At 34.2% G+C, this 20,688-nt stretch overlaps 1 long non-coding RNA gene across 2 annotated transcripts in view; it reads left to right on the top strand.

Moving 5' to 3' along the window:
- The window catches only part of LOC149805727 (uncharacterized), a 30,663-nt gene extending 10,767 nt beyond the window's left edge, over window positions 1–19,896 (top strand). The window contains exons 2-7 of one of the 2 annotated variants that reach the window (XR_016419781.1): window positions 7,906–8,008; window positions 8,445–8,499; window positions 14,336–14,410; window positions 17,432–17,597; window positions 17,990–18,167; window positions 19,818–19,896. This is a non-coding gene — a long non-coding RNA (uncharacterized LOC149805727). The remainder of the gene's footprint in view (window positions 1–7,905; window positions 8,009–8,444; window positions 8,500–14,335; window positions 14,411–17,431; window positions 17,598–17,989; window positions 18,168–19,817) is intronic. The other variant, XR_016419780.1, reaches the window with a different exon arrangement.
- Window positions 19,897–20,688: the final 792 nt, after the last annotated feature.

Here is a 20,688-nt window from a genome sequence, read left to right as displayed (position 1 = left end):
TTACACACCAGAGTCAGGTGCTAATTTTAGTAATGAGTGTTCCAAACTCAAGACTGTTAATGGACTGTTTTTTCTGTTACAACTAGGATAAGTTCTCAGAATATTCTTTTTACAAGAATGTAAGTTTCATTATCGACCAATCCAGGCCAACCAAACACATATATACCCATTTCCGGACTGGTTCCCATTTTTCCATATAAGTAGTACTGTGTGTCCTTAAATGAAAATAATCGGTTTTGAAAAAACACCTGAACTGATTAAGTTGTGTGCACTAATCGAAAAACTGAAGTAGTTTTTTTAGCAAGAAGATTTTATAGAATATGTCAGAATGAGAGAAAATGTACAATTCTTGTTACAGACGGGAGACAAACGACTTTATAGCGCCTCAAACGTGTGCAGCACGTGCAAATCATCTACATGCTTTTTATGGCTGATCATCGGGGATACACAACTTAGGTTCAAGTTGTCTGCCTAAAAGACACTTGATTAGTTTAAAAAAGCCATTTCGAACTCTAACATCAGCTAAATTTACAAAGAAATAATTCAAACGGCTCAACCATACGTAAACTTGTACATTTGAAATAATTGATACCTCAGCATATATTTAAATACTCAAAGCATTTTAAAGAACCAACAATCTTTACACCATATGTTTATATGTTTCCTCATTTTACAGCGAGAGAATTAAAATGAGAAAACAAGGAATTCATTCTGAAAACGTATACCGTTCACTCGCTGAAAAATACGTAAGATACGTTTCAAGTAATTCTAGCAAACGTCAAGATAACGTCAAAGATAAGGCCAGCGTTGGTTTGTGAGAAAGCTTGCCAGCTTGCCACCTTGGGTCGGGGGGAGGGGGGGAGGGGTCTTCCTGGTTTTATTTTTTCTCAGGTTTTCCTTCCATTAAAATATACTGGCCGTTATATTATTTTTGTTATAAATGCTTATTATTAGAAATAATACAAGGCTTGAGATTGTCATATGACTGATCAATTCGTCGAATAATACTGAAATAAACTTGGTAAAACATAACATTAAAAAATAAGAGACAAAATCAATGTACCAGATTAGAAAGAAAAAAGGTTTAACTAAATTAGCTCCCTTTTGCTTAATAGGGGGTCAATAGCAAAGAACAAGCAGTGTCGTTTTTCGTCAAATAATTTTTTTCTGTAATGATTTTGAAGCACTTTGCAGCTTTTCTTTTATTTTGTATTGTTATTGTTTATATGTCCATGTCTTTCACTAACAGCCAATCAAACGTCACGTTAAAAATGTAAAGTCTTGTGCAACTGTCTCACATAAATTCACATACTCAAACTCAACCGCAAAAGTTTCATGAAGAAAAAAAAATCCTACAAAATGCGATGACTTGCCGGGTTGATGGGATGGGTTGGGAAAAACCGCTTGGTATACCGTAAAAGTTGTTGTCAATAAAATGTGTGTGTGTGTGTGTGTGTGTGTGATTTGGATTTTTAACGTAGCTTTAAAAAAAAATTAGTCATATCGCTAGGATGTCTGCAGTGTGACAGTTTATAGTGATGTGTAGCACAGGGGCATCATGCCGCAGACATGTAGCATGATGTCCCATCCAGTCACATTATCCTGACACCAGGCCGACCAGTCCTAACACTAACCTCTTAATGCTGAGCTCCAAGCGAGGCATCCGTTAGTACCATTTTTGTAAGTCTTTGATATGACTCGGCCGGGAATCTAACCCACGACCTCCCGCATCCGAGGCGGACGCTCTAACCACTAGGCCACCGGAGCGGTCCAACAATAAAAATAAAGAGAAATGAACAATTTTACCTAATGAACTTGGCAAGTTTATTTCTTTCAATTATATGAGAACAACCAATGCAATGACACAACTACGTATCATGCATAGTCTATTTTATATGGTATTGTCATAGAAAATATGTTGTACAAAACTACATTCCTAGTACATGGCAGTACTATATATTAGGACATTGCCACTGACCTTAGTAAATTATTTAATTAATACTATTAGTTACAGTTACAGTACACGCTTCCCCAATTATTTATTGGTGTTAACTCCGATTTTAGAGGAGCTGTGGTGGCTGAATGGTTAGCGTGCCAAATTCAAGATCGAAAGGGTTCGGGTTCAAACCCCACCATCGCACCATCCTGGGTCAGCTACCATTGGTGTGTCCTTGGGCAAGGCACTTTAATCCAATTGCCTTGGCACATAATAACATTTGTGTTGCTGTGCTGTAAAGCACCAAGCCAAACCAATCAAATTATAGGACTCACGATACTAATTGTATGGAGAAATGAGAACCAGTCCGGAAATGGATGAAGATACAATAGAGGTTTGGCTGGCAAGGATTGGTTCATGATGAAAGATATATTTTTGTAAAAAGAATCTTTGAGAGCTTATCAAAGTAGTAACCGAAAAAAGAGAGACATTGTTTTATTGATGGAATTTCAGTCCTTAAACAGACTTAAGTTTGGAACACTCATTACCGAAATTTGCACCGCTTGGTGCAGAATTGAAAGAACATGTTTCAAACACACTTATATCCAGAAACTGCCGCGGCTCACATGGTTTTCTCTGCATAGAAGCTGTCATCCAGGATGTATCTATACTGGTATATATAGGTTTTATCAAGAGCATAAAAAAACTTAAGTTATTGAATTTGAACATTATGGTGTTTGCATAGGTTTTTACTATGGGTACTGAATTAGTACCGGAGACTGACGGACAGCATAGGCAGATTAGAAACATGTACAAGGGACATAATTCTTGCACAGTAACAGTATTAAAGGAGTGGTCATGCTTATTGCAACTGAGGTATAATATTAAACATTTCCAATACAAGCACAGGATAAAGCACCGGATTCTCATTGGCTAGTTCGCAGGAAGTTGACTGGCAAAGCCGCTTATGTACTTGAAAGACACGTTGGTTTAAATTTTCAAATCTTTCCTTTTTCTGTTTGCCAAAGGACATATTCAGAGATAAGTGTTCCATAAATATCTGTACAAATAACAATTAAATTAAGATCACAAGTGGTGGATGTATTGTATGTGACAGTATTTCAGAAATATTACTATGGAAACCCGGGACGCTAGGTTTTGGAGAGCTTTGCCTTTGGAGAAGAAGGTACAGTAGTATTTCTTCTCGATAATATGTTATAATTTTTTTGCATAAAATGGTTTCATAAAACTTAGCTATACTTTTTTTTTTAATCTCTAGATAATACCATAACAATTATTACTAAAATATGTTGTTTTCCGTTTTGCTTGACTTATTTCTTGTGTTTTTATGCCTGTCAGGGAGCATATGTAAAGGTATCTGTCCAATGTACCGTTAATCCTGTTTTTCAGATAACTTGCCCCAGGGACAGGTTCATAGGAAAATATTAATGGTCTCTTCACAGATCCCCACAGAACATAGCTCTACGATGTCGTAGCCTCAGCTTGTTTTTGTTGTGGTTGAGATTTAAAAGTTTCTCAAAATTTAAACCTGTCCACGAGGTATGAGTAAGGGTACTAATATTAGTACTATAAATTGCTGTGTAACTGATGCATCGTTTTCTTGGCGAATTCGAGTCTTAAAGTCATTGGCATAGCTAGGATATTTGTGCACCAATGCAAATCATACTGATGGGCCCCTTCCTAATCTATAGCTTAAAATAATATTTTGTGGTCCCCAGGGTTGTTCATACTCTTTGTATAGTATAGTAAAAGTCAGGTCATGTTTGTAGACATTCAAGACCGATTATGGGTTGTTTTCACAGACGTCACGAACGAGTACGCAAATACCCACAATGCAATGCGCGCGCACCTTGCGCCGCCATTTTGAGTCCCTAACAAACCTTTGTCAACATAAGTCATCATGTATATTCAAGATAATAATCTGATTTAACTGTCGATAAGGACACTTACGTCATTGAAACAATGCATAGATTAAACTTGATATTAAGTGCCCTATAGAACGAAAATAAAAATAAGGCAGGAAGTTTACCTTGCTTTTATCGAAAGACAGAATAGTGAATCTGAACCGTAATCACGTATATTGCTATCAAACAGAAATGCATTCTTTTTTTCTTTTTTTTTTACAAACAAACAATATTTACATTTTTAAAAAGTGTGTCGTATCATATCCCTAAGATTGTCATCTTGAAAGAGTATTTCCGGACAATGATTTTCGGGATAAAATATCAGTTACGAATTAAAATTTCATAGCATATGTTTTATGCCAGAACTTTTATGTACAAATACTTTTCGCGACAACAGGTAAACGTTTGTGCCAAAAGACAGTTGACAAACCAGTTTAATTAGTATGGTTAAATATTGTATTTGATGTGGAGATGATGGACGTAGGATGATACTGAAATTAACTGAATGAAAGCGATAACCGTTCAAAAAGACGTTTCATCTTCAGTGTATTCAAACAAACACGTGCAAAACGAACATGACTTTGTGTAGAATGTCAAAACGAAGTATTCCTGAAATGCTTTTAGAAACTTGAACAATAACCAAATGAATGATTTCAGCCCATGAAAATTGAAAATCATTAAATGTTTCTACTTGTTTCTGTATCCATTAGTTTATGCTTTGTTTATCGATCGATCTATTTGTTTATGAAAGAATAACTAAGATTGTTGAAATTTAAACTTTTTACTTGAAGAAAACAAGTAGAAAAGTTACGCATTCAGTCTCGTGTGGTTGACAAGAACAACTGAATGTGATGTATTATTATATTCTTATGCACAAAATGAGACGTGCCTTAGTAATTATGCGGAAGAACAATGTTATTAGGTGCCGATTTGAGGGGCTAGGTGCTCAAAATGGCGGATATGGAAGTACACACGTTTTGTGACGTCACGTGAAAACAACGGATTTCAGAAGTGGGTGTCATTTTATAGAATTTGATTCTACATACCTTTAAGTGGCAAGTGTTCATTTAATTTAGATTCTTATCGCACACATTCCTTTGGAAGGTCATTATTTAGGGACTACCCCCAGAAGTGCACACAGCAAAATCAGTGTTAAAGTACATTGACATTTTTTAATGAAATGAATAATCCAGTACAATCTGGGTTGAATGTCACGTGCTGTGAACAGACCCCTGTGGAACACCACAACATAGATCTACTGGGCTGGGGTGCATTCCATTTGCAGATACAATTTGTGTCCTGTTGACCAAGTAGGACTTGAACCACAGTAAGGCTGTATCATGAATGCTAAATACATGCTGGAGACGGTGAAGTAATATATCATGGTCTATTGTGTCAAATGCTGCAGACAAATCAAGGAGGGTGAGGACTGTAATCTTTCCGCTATCCAACGCAGAGAGAATGTCATTAACTACTTTTAGAAGAGTTGTTTCAGTACTGTGGCAAGGGCAATATGCAGATTGTACATTGCTAAAAGACTATTTGAATTTAGATGAGATACAAGCTGAGATAGAACAACCTTTTCTAAGATTTTTGAAATGAATGGGAGATTAGAAACTGGGCGGTAGTTCTTTAAATCGTTATGGTCTAGTGTTGGTTTCTTCAGCAGAGGCTTTACAATGGCAGTTTTGAAAAATGATTGGAATTCTCCAGATGAGAGATAGGTATTAATAACATCAGTTAGTGAAGGCAATACTGGATCTAAGCACTCAAGCAGCAGTGATGTTGGAATTGGATCAAGTTCACATGACTTTGGTGCACTCTTCATCACGATTGTACGTACGAAATCCATAGAGACAGGTTCAAATGCTGCTAATGGTTGCCGCTCAAATTCTGTATCCCAACTGTATGGTGACGACGAGTCAATTGAAATTGTGGTGTCAAGCTTATCTCTAATGGTTTGTACTTTGTCACGGAAGAAATCTGCAAACATGCCTGGAAGGTCGACTGGAGAGAAGGTAGTTGGAAAAAGGTGTTGAATATGTCATAAACATAGTCAATTTGCATCATGACCACTACACATCAAAATAGAATATAGACGAGTCTTATGTACAGTAACACTATTTAAACAAAAGCTTTAACAAAATCTTCAAAAAAAGGGAAGACCTCTAGAAACTTCATAAAATATACCACAGTTCAATTTATGCCCTCTTTGGACCCAGCATTGGAGTCACTGGAGATATGGATATTTTTGTGTAACCCAATCCAAATACATTCGACTGTTTATAATATTCCAAACAGTGACAAAATCTCTTGTGCATTCTTATGCTTAGCGTTACAAAAAAAAAACTAACTTTGTTTACGTACAATATAGAAAACAAAGCATTTGTAATTTAAATTTAAAAAAAAATTCAAACATGTTTCCTAGTCGTTTCTTTGTTTATATCCTTATTTAAAACATAGTCATTTTTAATTATGTTTGATGCGTTGTTGTAGCCAAATCCTTGCTGCAAGACAATGGTATCATTCGAAATCCGGACGCTGCAATAATAGGACTCATCGATATGATTGTCAAATTACATAACATGAAATACCGGCTGCACCAGCGAGCAAGGGAGTATATAAATCTTTCACTGACAAAATAAAGTGATTAGTTGAAGAAATGTATCAACCACATCAATTCCCTCTGATGATAACAATTGTAACTAGATCCCCCCCCCCCCACCGAGATGGGAGGGTAGGCACCACATCCTTTCAGTTTTCACTTTCTAACAATTAATATTTTATAGTCGGTGAAGGCAAGCTTCTGAGGGATATTGATCTGACAAATCTCAAAACCACAGAGAGCCTGATCAATCTCTATGGATGTGGATTACAACATCTATCCAACTCTTCCACAACTAAGTGTCACTGATTAGAAAAGATGTGAACACTAACAAAAGGAGAACACTTGACATCCTGGTTTCAAAACACTAACAAAAGGAGAACACTTGACATCCTGGTTTCAAAACACTAACAAAAGGAGAACACTTGGCATTCTGGTTTCAAAACACTGACAAAAGGAGAACACTTGACATCCTGGTTTCAAAACACTAACAAGCCAAGGTTTGCTGCTACCTAAGTGTCTATACACTTTAACCAATCTGAACACAATCAAACTGTATTCTTTGTCACAAATTATAAAATCATCTAATCTGATACAAGGCTATCTAGTGGCGATATTAATCAGTAAGATAGTGATTTTGATTGTCTATACCAGTTACATACCCTACCGCTCGTAAGGATCAACATCTCTGTTTAAATGGGAGTCCAGACATTTTTTATACTTAATAATGCACTTCCTAGAAATTAGCACAATAAACAAAACTAATTCCTGAACCTTCAAACCAGACAAATATACTCCACTAACTCTAGCACCATATATATGTAGTTAATAGATCATAGCAACAGAAATGTACTCAACTGACTCTAGCACCAGATGGACGTACTTCCTATACCTTAACAACAGATTACATCCTAGACCCATGTACAAGATGTATATACTTCCTAGACCCTAGTACCAGTAATTCCTCTACTTTAGCACCAGATGCATGCATTTCCTGGACCTTAGCAGTAGATGTATGCACTTATCGGACACTAGAACAGGAGATATCTAAAAAAAAAGGTGGAGAACAACTTGCTGGTCTAATCCAGTACAATCTGGGTTGAATGTCACGTGCTGTGATGTTACAATGAATGCTGCGCATATTGATAAACAAATTCGTACTACCCTACATTGTGACGATTCCACTCAAAGTATTCTTTTCTTGACCCAAGTTTAGTACATGGCCACAGTTGTAAAAGAGATCAATCGTTTTCATCAGGAAGTTTCTTGATAACACTTAAGGTGTAGATCATTCTAAAGTCAGGATTGAAAAGACTTTGGTTAAAGAAAAGTAGTGTTAAATTTCAAAAGAACAATTTATATTTAATTGAAAATGATTTTAATTTTATATTTTTTAAATAGAATGATGTATGTTAATAATGTGTCTTTTATTTTTGCAGGCAAAGATTTGGATGGAAAATTCAAATGATGAATCTAGCTTTGTAATGTTTTATTTGCCTAAGGCAAACAAGTCAAGACCAGTACCACAAATTAAATTATTTGGTAAGTGGTTATGTTAGGATTGTATTTAATGTCATATATTTAGTGGTCTAATAAATGTCAGTCAGTTACATCATCTTTTACAATTTGTGTGTAAAACCCAAATTCCATGACAGTTTAGTTTATAAGAGTGTCATACCTGACATAGTTGTTTTTCTTTATTATGAGCCCGCATCTTATTGAAGGGTCACAATGTTTAGCTTCTAAATGCTATACAATTTCTAAATGAATTGTAATGAGTAAATTTGATTATCACCATCCCACAAAAAAGCATGCACACAAGTATGGATATATTAAATTTAATATGTATTAGAGTCAAAATACAAATAAGTTATAATTATCATAACCTAAGTCTCTACCACAGAGACAAAATTCATTTAAGCAGAAAAGGAACCTCTCAACTACTGAGAAATATTAACATGTATGCCCCCATTTTCAGGCACTATAATGAAGAGCACTGTCTCTACTGTGGAGAAACTGGGCACATGACACAGGTATGCCATCATGGCAAACAAACTGAGTGCTTAATTCAGATGCCTTAAATATGGACACAAACAAAGACTTTGTCCATCAATGTATTATATATACTAGGAAGCTGGCAAAGAGGAGAATGACAATGCTTCATTTACAACAAATCTAAATGTACCTAGTGAGACTCTTGACTCTAACTTTTCAATGGACACTGTTGTAGATGAAAAAGTTAATGGATTTTCAGGGTTTGTATGTGACTTTGAAGATGCTACTATATATGAACATTTAAATATAGAAATAGGATGTAAGAATGATAAAAGTAGTATGGAGACAATCTCAATGAGTACCCCATTGCATGATGACATACATATAATTGATATGAAACTAAATACAAAAGGTTTTAACATAGGTCACTTAAATGTACAAGGTATAGTGGGAAAAATAGACCAGATTAAGTTAATGTTGTCTTCCAAGGAAAATAATATACATGTTTTAGGACTCACTGAAACCAAATTAAATGCTAACCACAATGATGATCTATTTCACTGTCAAGGCTACAATAAACCATTACGTAGGGACAGAGAGACAGTGGGGGTGGGGTGGGGGGTTCTTGTTGTATAGATTAGGGAAGATGTAAATGCAGAAAGGCGATTTGACTTGGAGTCAGATGAAATTGAGACTATCTGGGTGGAAATTTGTCAAAATAATGCAAAATCATTCCTAGTTGGTTTCATTTATAGGCCACCTTCCTTAAAAGCAATTTGGAATGATAACTTTTTGAAACAAAGAGAAAATGTTCTAGCATAGGAGAAAGAAACATATATACTCGGAGATATAAATAAGGAACAACTGGATGGAATTTATTGAATCATTAGGCCTAGTCCAGCTGGTAAATGAGCTCACAAGGGTAGCAGAAAAATCAAGCACTCTTACTGGTCACATTTATACCAACGTACATGACAATGTGGCTTGTGTTAATGTACCGAATGTTGGTCTTAGTGACCACTATCCTACTTTTTTTGACAAGAAAAGTTAAATGCAAGAAAAATAAGAAAAATACACACAAAACGATCACTTACAGATCATTAATTTTTTTAATGAAGAACAATTTCTCAATGACCTATATAAAGTTCCATGGAATATGATCCAAAATTTGGATGACATAGATGAAGCTCTGAGCGTGTGGACTGACTTATTCATGGATGTAGTCTCTAAGTATGCACCACTGAAAGTACATCAAGTAAAGACTGAAATTCAACCTAATGGCTTACTACTGAAATCCTATATGCTATGAAAACATGAGACCAATTCAAGGCTACGGGAAACCGTGCACAATATAAAGTATAGAGAAATAAAATAACAAGTATGATTAAAAAAGCTAAAAAGACTTATTATCAATCATTGCTTGAAAACAAAAAGAGCAACACAAACTCCATCTGGAAAGTCTTCAATGAACTCACTGGAGGAATGCACAAATTTGAGACAAATAAAATTCACTCACTTCTGGTAAATGACACCATAGTTACTGATGACACTGACATTGCAAATGTTTTCAATGATTTTTTTCACCAACATTACCACAAAGTTGAAAGAACCAGTGATAGAAAACAACTTTAATGAACTGAAAAAGTTCTGCAGCAGCAAAATTTCTAAGGAGGTATGTTTCTCTATCCCACCAGTATCAAAAAACTTTGTTAAAAAATGTCTCAGTGAACTTGATAATAAGAAAGCTACAGGACTTGATCAGATTGGTCCACGACTAATTAAATCTTCTGACTCTGCTATTGTAGATAGTATAACATTCATAATCAATTTAAATATTGCAACCTCATCTGTCCCCATAATATGGAAAACTGCAAAAGTAACTCCTATTCACAAATCTGGTTCTAAGGATGATGCTGATAACTACTGACCAATCTCAATACTACCAAACTTGTCAAAATTGATTGAAAAACATGTCCATGACTCTTTCATATCATATTTAACCAAACACTTGCTGTTACACGCTAATCAATCATGCTTTAGACATAAACATTCCTGTGAGACTGCCTTGATCTCCCAAACTGATAAATGGCTTCAAGCACTTGACCAAGGTAGAATAATAGAATCTGTATTTGTAGATTTCAGTAAAGCTTTTGACATGGTGGATCATGAAATCCTTTTGAAGAAATTCAAAATCTACCAGTGTGATGAAAGAACAATTAGATGGTTTACTTCATACTTAAGTAAGAGAACACAACATGTTTACATAAATAATGTTCTGTCTGAACCTGAAACAATTAGATATGGAGTACGACAAGGCTCAATTTTAGGTCCATTACTATTCATTTATTTATTAATGACCTACCACCTTTACTAAGAGACTCAATATCATCTACAGAACTCTATGCAGATGACACAATATTGTCAGACATCCAAAACACAAAGCATGAACTCGAAATTTCTTTACAGAATGTCCTAAACAAACTGGAAAACTGGTGCACATGTAATGGCATGGTGGTAAATACTGGTAAAACTAAAATATTACTTATCTCAACATGGCAGAAAAGGACAAATCTTGATAATGATGAACTATGTCTGACATGGAAGGATAAAAATTTGCAAATGGTCTGTCATGATAGACTACTTGGTGTTCAGGTAGATAATAACCTATCATGGACTGAACATATTAAACACATCAGTAAAAAAGTCAATTCAAGTTTATGGCTTCTCAGTAGGATAATACATTTTCTCCCTGAAAGGCACAGAAAACTATTTTATAACAGTTACATACAACCCTATTTAGATTACTGTAATACAGTAAGGGGTAATTCAAATGATAAAAATGTAGCAAAGCTGGCACATCTTCAAAAAAGAGCATTAGGGCTAATATCAATTCAGAAAGAAAGCAAGGAAAATTAAGCTGGTAAGTTAAAAATATTACCTATTAAAGACCGAATCTGTTTGAGAAAAACCAAATTAATGTACAGGATATCTCATAATAGTGCTCCTGAATATTTACAATCACTATTTCAGTATAGGCTACCTGGTAATACTCCCCACCTCTGATCCATGTCTACCAAACAGTATAAAATTCCCAAACCAAAATAAGGAGTTATTGAAAAAAGTTTCCAATACTCCGGAACTCTGCTCTGGAAAGTATTCTAGCTGAGATTAGAAATGCCCACTCTATGTCCTTCTTCCAAACCCAGTATATCCAGTGGCTTCAGAGATGCAGTTAAAATAAATTCCTTTGTATGAGGGCCTCATGGTAGATTAGTTCTTAGTTAATTGTGTTACCCTCTTTAAATAAGGTCATTATTATTACATGTATTGTTATTGTTATTATTATTATAAGTTTTAATATTTAGTTCTTCTAATTTTCATAGAGGGTAAGTCATTCAGTTAAGACTATTCATCCTTGGAGTGAGGATAATACACAGAAAGTGTACATGATATTCATTCTTGGGTTGAGACATTCTTCGAAAACAATAAAAACATATTGTATGAAAAGGATAAAATTACACATGTTTGAGGAAAACATACTTTCTGTTATTATTGATGCTTACATAGGAGAAATTTCGCTGGAAATAACACAAATTATTTTAAACTGACTTTCTTTTTTATTTATCCAAGGTATATCTTGGGCTAAAAATACTGTCATATATATCAAACAAATACCCTATAAATTGCATTAATTTTTTTATTATATTAGCACCAGGTTTGAAGGTATTGGTTTATTAAAAACAACAACATATATGCTATCTTCAGGATCATCCAATATGAAAGTAGTTCATAGAGGATAAAATGGTACAAAGTAGGTTTGTTGAGGCTTGCGAAAAGCCCATTGAAGTTGAAGCACCTAACAAGCTTAAAGGTAATATGTCCTAAATAAATACCTTTCTAACTTTTTATTCTGTGCTAGACATACAAATTATTATGCTCATTAATGAAAGAGAAATACAGTGCTCTCATCCATGCATACCATCACCAGCGCAATCTCCTTTACAAGGCCAGTTTTCTCAGCAGTGAAGATTTATTGTACAAAAATACTCCTCTGATGTTGCATTTGGTCATCATTTTAGGCACCTCCCTGGCAGCCAAATTTTATTTCAATGTGACCAGAACCAATACTTAATTTATTAAGTAAGGTAAGTAATCCTGTTATATTTACTGATGTCTGTTTCCCAATTTCAGGTTCTCAATAATGAGATAAGTATTGGCCAAACTACATTATAACATGTACCAGTAATCGTTATTATTATATAATTATATCATTATCTATAAACAGATACATTTACAGGAATTGGTTCAGCAATGTTGTGATGAAATATTTGGCTTTGCACAGCTATGGAGAAATTTGCTTTGATGATTATAGCTGGACATAATTGTTAAGATCATAACATGGTCAGCTTAGGCTATGTGAGATTTTGTGAATTCACACAAGAAGAGAAATTATCCTTGAACAAAACAGGGTACCTGAGAAAGACCAAAACATGATGTTACAGTACATGTGTCATGTCCTTTATAAATAAGGCATATTATCTACTCTACAAAAGTTTCATCTGTATGATTAAATAGTGGTACTGTACAATTAGCAACATAGGAATAAATCATCACAAAACTTGTACATTTCATCATGTATACATAAAAGCTATACTTTAAGAGAAAACTTTGAAGTTATTTGACACTACAACAGTCCGGAGAGTTTGAGAGTTTTTTTTGAAGAATTATGAACAATGATGATGTTGGAAAAATTCAAATAAACAGTATTGTACCAGATAAGATTATTAAGCAGTAAGGAGTAAATGGAAAGAGAATTATTCTAAATGCCAGCTGATGTTTGTGCCAAGATTTACATGGAATTTTTGAATGGTTTTTGCAATGTGCTTGCAGATAATTCTCCACTTGCATATCATGCTTAAAAATTAAGTTATTAATGTATGTTTGGTTGAAATAAGTCTGTTCTTAAGATAGGAAGAACCTCTTAATACTTAATTTTACTTTGAAACAAAGATATCAGATACATTGAAGTTACATATAGCCATCAGACCTCTGTCTGTGTGGGTTCGAGTCTCGGGTTTGGCCAATGTGGCAAAGCTTGCCAGTAGCTTCTCATGGGTCGATGGTTCTTTCCAGGATTTTCCCGGGTTCTTCCTCCACCATTTATACTGGCCACCGTGTATAGCCTGTCTTGGGCTGAAAAATGGCGTTAAACCCTACAACAACAAAAACAACAACATATAGCTTTCTTACTACATACACATATCACAAATATATTCCCTTTCTGTAAAGACCATCTCTCATATATACAGTCACTTTTCTGGTGCAGAATGGGTGCTTATATAAGAGAGGGACTACTGTACATTCAAAACTTTCTTCAGATATCATTTAATTTCTCAAATTGACTGATCCTAATGGAATTTTTCAAATTATTTGGGAAAGTTGATTCATGTATGAAAATCTTTGTCTAACCAGCTGGCATGTATGTCATATTTCTAAACTTGAAAATTTATCTCATTAATCTTGGCATTTTACCTTCATTTTGATGGAACAGTAATCTATTTGTTAAAATTATGTTCCATAGTCTCTATACTTGTTCTTATTGTATTAAAAATGATTTAAATTTTAAAGTACAGCATTAAAATCTTTGAAATTTCTTACACTGTCAGTTGCATTTAAAATATAGGTATTAGGAGAAAATAACTTATCACTATTTACTGAGTGTAAGGTGAAATGATCTTAAATAATTATGACACTTTCATTGAGACAAGTCTACATAAGGTTGAAATTTAGAGCAGTTGAAGGATTTTTGTACCACCAAAATCAAGCATTATATATTTTTTATAACTATCATTTTTGGGTTTTCATTTTCATTAGTGTTTCATCCTCGTGAGCCAGACACATACACAATGGATGATCTCTGTATCCTTGCAAGCTGTCTGTTGAAAGAAGGTAGGTTGAAGAATGACAGTTTTAATTAATCCATAACACTTTTGCTTGATACAAATTTTTGGAATTTTTTCATCAGTTTAATTCAGGTACCTTTGTTACTTGTACATATTATTCCTGGCATTGTATTTGGTTAGATATCTTCTAATGATAGATATCTTCTAATGGTACATTATATCACTTTAAATTACGTGCTAATTGGCATGTAGTGGGAATTAATACAACTGGAAAATAAATAATGCTTAATAATTGTTGATAATGAGCAGCATTGGTGTAATCAGATATTGCTACTTTATTGAAACTTTGTTTGATAAAACTTCAGCCTGTATATGGTGGTATTTTTAAAAATTGTTGCACACACACACACACACACACACACACAGTGGAAGGCAGGGTAAGACCACTGCATGGTTAAGAAACACTTGGCTGCCATCAACGGTAGACAAAGTGAAACCACTATTTGGTTAAGAAAGACATGGCCATTGACTGCAAAAGTCACCTGACTGCTGATTATGACTTTTTTTAGCCAATTTGCAGGGTGGATTCCATACTTCAGATAAATAGTTCCTTCACCCCCATCCCACCCCACCCCCGCTATCAACTGAGCAATACCCATAGTTTTACTTGTTATTGTTCATGTCTTGGCGATTTTAACCTATTTATGATATATTATACTTGACATAACAAACCAAATTAGCCATATTGAAACAGAGGAGACTATTTTTCCCCAATTCCCTTTTGCGACTCAATTCGAAAAATGGCAGCCAAAAATGTTCATTGAACACAAAAAATTCCAGAAGGTTGAGTTAAAAAGAGTTTTCCCACAATCGCAGTCAATCAGTAAATAGAATACTGCACCATAATTTCATGGTCTTATTTGGACCAATCAGAACCACATAAAGTGATATGTTCACGTTATAATATCAAAAATATGAAACTGCAGGAAAACTATACCGACTGTGTGATAACAAAAATAACAAAACACAATAGAATTTTTAAAACTATTTTTATCAGGTCATGCATGTCATTAAAAGAGATTACTCCTGTACATTTATGAATATTTTGAACTCTTGAGCAAATATAAAACTGTATAGCAAACAAACATTAAAATTTGTTCTTAGTAACTGATTATAATTGATTATCAGTTGGTTAAGTGGAACCGATTATCGATTATGAAATTCTGACCAAGTCTCATTACTAAGACACACACACACACATCATAGCAGTTTGGGTTCCAGATTTTCTGTTGCTACAGTTTAAGCATTATCATTTTATGTTTCATGAGCCTAATCTCTCAAACTGTAACAAATTATTTTTGTATGTAGTAAAGAATATTATAGACTTTCACTCAGCAACAGTATTTTGTACCGTATATTTAAAATCTTATTTTATTTCAATACTAGTTTCTTTCAAGCATGGAGTCAGTCAAGATTGTTTTTTTTGTGGGGGGGATTTCCATTTATAAGCCAGACTGGTGGCCTGATAATGCAAAATTCCAGACCCCTCATATAAGATGAAAAAGGTATATGTATTTAATATGCAGTAATTGTTTGGTACCTTTTGCAGTGCTTGAATGTAAGTGCAGACAGGCTACCAACTGTTTTTCTCAAAGTTTTATGGTCTATAGTATCTGTTTGTCCATTAGCTATTACTACTTACCATTCAAAAGACTATATCTCTGATTTCAATTAAACTTTGTAAGATGATTATAATATTAGGAAAACTCAGTGAAACATATGATCTATATTAGGTGATTTTACATCACATTGTCTTAATATGTTAACACAGACAAGTCCACAATTTTGATCTGATTTTGACCTAAAAATGTGTCTGTGTTTATATATATATATATGGCTGTGATGGTATGTGGGTTCATCCTGTTGACCCACAGAATCAGGTTCAAATCTCTCTAAAGTACCAGTTAAAAAAATCTCTGTATGATAATATTATTTATTCATTTTATATAATATCTTTTGTATTATCCTGCATTCCTCTGTAAAATCCAATAATAACAATTTCAATTCTGTTTCGTACATATTTGTAATGTGTGTGTGTGTATATAGAGAGAGAGAGAGAGAGAGATAGAGAGAGTCAAACCTTACTACAGTAGACACACATAGGAGCAGTCCACATTAGTCTTTCTTAACAGGTGACCATTGAATGCAGGTTCTGCTCAAAAACTTTAGGTTCATGACAAATGCATGTACTATGAACTGAATAGCATTTGCATTATTATTATTAGTACTAGTAGTATCATGATTATTATTTTGTATGCATTATTATAAACAGTACTAGTATGCTATCAAGAGACTTGTATTTGGTGTAGTTATTTAGCAAAACTAAAAAAGTAATAACAGAAAAAGTTCAACACAAGATTACCGTATACTCACTCCAATCTCTTATGTATTGTACATCATCACTGATTATCATTGTCACATCTGTCAAAGTTTTGATAAATTATTACTCCAAAATTTGGAATCCCTGATAACATTGGCTAAGGTAAATCAGACCTCTGACTGTTGTACATGATGTTTATGTTAAGTGTGTATGCATCATTTATCAGTAACACAAAAAGAACTTGAAAATTTACATTTGTGTAACAAAACGGTGTACTTTTTTTGTTGCTACAATGATTTGGCAACTTGGGAAAGAAAATTATTTTCATCGAGGCCATCAACCAAAAGTGAAGACACAAATTGTTTAATGTTAACCTTGATCAGCTTAAATGACTCGTCATATTTTAATTTTAATTGACAGAGTTTATGATAAATTTCATCCAGTTTATGCTCTGCTCATCTTTGTCTGTTGCCTTTTAACAAGCCATTGTAATGAATCATGTTCAGAGCAACACTTCACTTTCTATATCTGTGGCACATTGCATTCATTATTTTTAGTGAAGGAAACATGTTCTTGATGCAATTTTTTATCACCATGATCACTTAATATAACTATACATTTATGTAACGTTTTGTCAATAGATACCTATGTACTAATGTATTTTATCTTTCTTTTCTTGTTTCTTAGCTCATCTCTGAAGGTTTCTCATCAGTTGATGATGTGAGGATGCTGCTTGAGAGCTGCCCAGAAGAAGTGAGGAAGAAATGTCCAGATGCTGACAATCCAGAAGAATTGTTAACATTCATATTGTAAGAAGAGGCCAGATTAACAGCAAAACCCAATTGTTATTCAGGTGTGTGCTGGCTGGAGAGTGGTTGGGTGGGGTTACGTACAAGTGTTTGATGGCTGGAGAGTGGTTGGGTGGGGTTGCATACTAGTGTTTGATGGCTGGAGCGTGGTTGGATGGGGTTACATACTAGTGTTTGATGGCTGGAGAGTGGTTGGGTGGGGTTACTTACTAGTGTTTGATGTAGCTAGCATCAAGTTCTTGACTACCACATTTTTCCAGAGAGTGATACAAAAATTGTCAACATTACAATGATTTTTTATTTCTTTCTTATTGTGGCTGTAACTTGTGAAATGTGAAATAGTGATAGCATGGTGAAGCTGGGTATATATTTGTAAAATAGTGATAGTGTGGTGATTGTTGTTGTTGTTGTTCTAGGGTTTAACGCCATTTTTCAGCACAAGATAGACTACACATGGTGGCCAGTATAAATGGTGGAGGAAGAACCCTGGAAAACCCAGTGAAGAACCACTGACCCACGAGAAGCTACTGGCCGGCTTTCCCACGTAACTAAGCTAGCTGAGCCTTGGACTCGAACCCATGCAGACAGAGGTGAGATGGCAGTGATCCGTAACGGTGAGTGCTTTAGATCACTCGGCCACTCGGGGCCCTGATAGTGTGGTGAAACTGGGTATATATTTGTGTGTCTAAGTTGAATTTGTGCCAGAACAGTTTTCAAGGTCAAAGAAAAATTGTCAGAAACACAAACATGCCAATTTTATTATTTTTAGAAGTAAAATTCGGTTTAATTCTATACATCTGTTCATTATATAACTTTGTAACTTGAATGGTATAATAATTGTTTTGCAATTTTGTTTTTCCTGATCTTTATTCTGCTGCTTTCTTGTTAATTAAAAATGAAAAGTTACTAAGTATTGTGATTTGGGACACATTTTATAAGGTCCCAGAGTCTACAGGCACAATAATGCTGTAATAATTTCTTTTACAATCTTTTTGTTCATATATACCTTGTAAGGCCCCCCCCCCCCCCATTTCCTTTCCTAATAAAATTAGCATCTCAAGAAAACAAGAAACTAATAACGTTGACTATTATGGTTATTACAAAGTGGTTGATGATTTCCCTTTTCTGTCTTTCCATTTTTGTCAGTTTATACCTCTGATGTTCACTGTGTGCCTTTTCATGCTGTTCACTGTGTGCCTTTTCTTGCTGTTCACTGTGCCTTTTGATGCTGTTCACTGTGTGCCTTTTGATGCTGTTCACTGTGTGCCTTTTGATGCTGTTCACTGTGTGCCTTTTCATGCTTTTCACTGTGCCTTTTCATGCTGTTCAATGTGTGCCTTTTCATGCTGTTCACTGTGTGCCTTTTCATGCTTTTGTTTTACATATTTTGATTATGATTTAGAGTGTAACTTTATAATTTTAATGTGTTCAGTTTCTTTCATTATTAGTTTGTTTTTGAATAGAATCCCTAAAGTATATTTACTTCAAAATGTAACATAAATCTACAAAAGTTTTGCAATCTTTACACTCTGGTTGATGCAGTAAAACGCTTAAAAATATAAACCAAAAGTATTTTAATTTTGAGAAGGTTTCCATTCACTGAGGATTTCATAGGTGTAAAGATATATATTTATATGGTATAACATATGTTTCGTTTTGAGGGTTTTCACTGTATTTATAAATTAATCCTTTGTGTCACAAAAAAATATGTATAAGAGGTCAATAGTCAAATGTGTTTTCATTAAGACATTTTATGTCAAATATATTTGTCATATGCTTGAAGTAAATATATCAGTTTCTAATTCTGCTGAAATTAATATTTAGTAACTAGCTTTTGACATGCAAGATAACCAGTTACCTGGTATAAACTAAAGCAGTTGAATATCATAGATGATTGTGCCTTAACATGCAGTCAAATGAGCATGTATAATTTTTGTTGTATAATCTTTACTATGTATGTATGTATGTAGTGCTGCCAGGTGACATGGTGTTATGTACAATTAAAATGGATATGTTCTATAGCATTATAAAGGTCTGTACAAAATTATACTTTATTTTCAAACCACTGATAATTATCCATCATATTCTACACCTTCTGTCTAATAATGTCAGTATGAATGATTATTTATACTTGCATATTTTATATTGTTATAATAGATAACAGAGTGACTTGAGAATAACAGGGAGAAAGACATAACACAGTGTAATGTTCCTTTCTTTAGTTTGCTACTGACTATAACGTTTATCAGATTCATATATTTCAGGATAACCATTTACCAAAAGAGGACCAACAAAAACAGTAGTATGGGGTGTGGTTAATTTCAATGTAAAATTGGAATAAAATTAATCTAGTGAATTTTGTTCATCATTCATTTATGCCCGTTAAAACAATCTTGAAATGTATTCACACAATTTTATAATCCCTGACCATAGCACTAGACAAATATCCTTTCCTGACCCTTCACCGTATCACCTGACAGATAGCTTCACCTTAGCACCAGGCTTATTTATTTCCTAGATTTTAGCACCATATTTATGTACTTCTCAGACCTTAGAAACAGAGGTATAGATGTTCTGATCCCATAGTTAATTGCTGGAAGTAAATGTAACACTTTTTGAAGAAACATTTTCCTCCAATGTATACCCTAGCATTTTACTGAATAATGATAATAATAATAATAATGAGGACTTTGTATAGCGCCTAATCTTTAGAAGCTCTAAGCGCTTTACAACATTAGACAACACCTATAAGATAAGAAACATAATAATATTATTACAAAAACAAACAACACAAAATTAGAAAAACATTTTTAAAAAATAAAAAACATGCTGAGAATATTTCAGGTAGGAAACATTATTAGGTCTTTAAGTTTGTTCTTGCAGTCGAAATGAGTTTTGAGAGCCCTCTTGAATGTGATCACTGTCTTTGTGTCTAAGTTCTGTTGGCAATTCATTCCATGTTGCTGGGCCCTGGTATGCAAAAGAACGCTGTCCATATGACTTTGTTTTCATACCGGGAATAATGAGTATACGATTGTCAGAAGAGGAGCATAAGTATCTTGCTGGTGTGTACACATGGATGAGGTCAGATAGGTATGTTGGACTAGAGTCTGACAGTGAAATGTAGCACAGAGA

The sequence above is a fragment of the Sinohyriopsis cumingii genome, chromosome 2 (assembly GCF_028554795.1).
Source record: "Sinohyriopsis cumingii isolate HCF-2022 chromosome 2, ASM2855479v2, whole genome shotgun sequence".
NCBI classification, from domain to species: domain Eukaryota; kingdom Metazoa; phylum Mollusca; class Bivalvia; order Unionida; family Unionidae; genus Sinohyriopsis; species Sinohyriopsis cumingii.
This window is presented reverse-complemented; position numbering and strand designations above follow the sequence as displayed.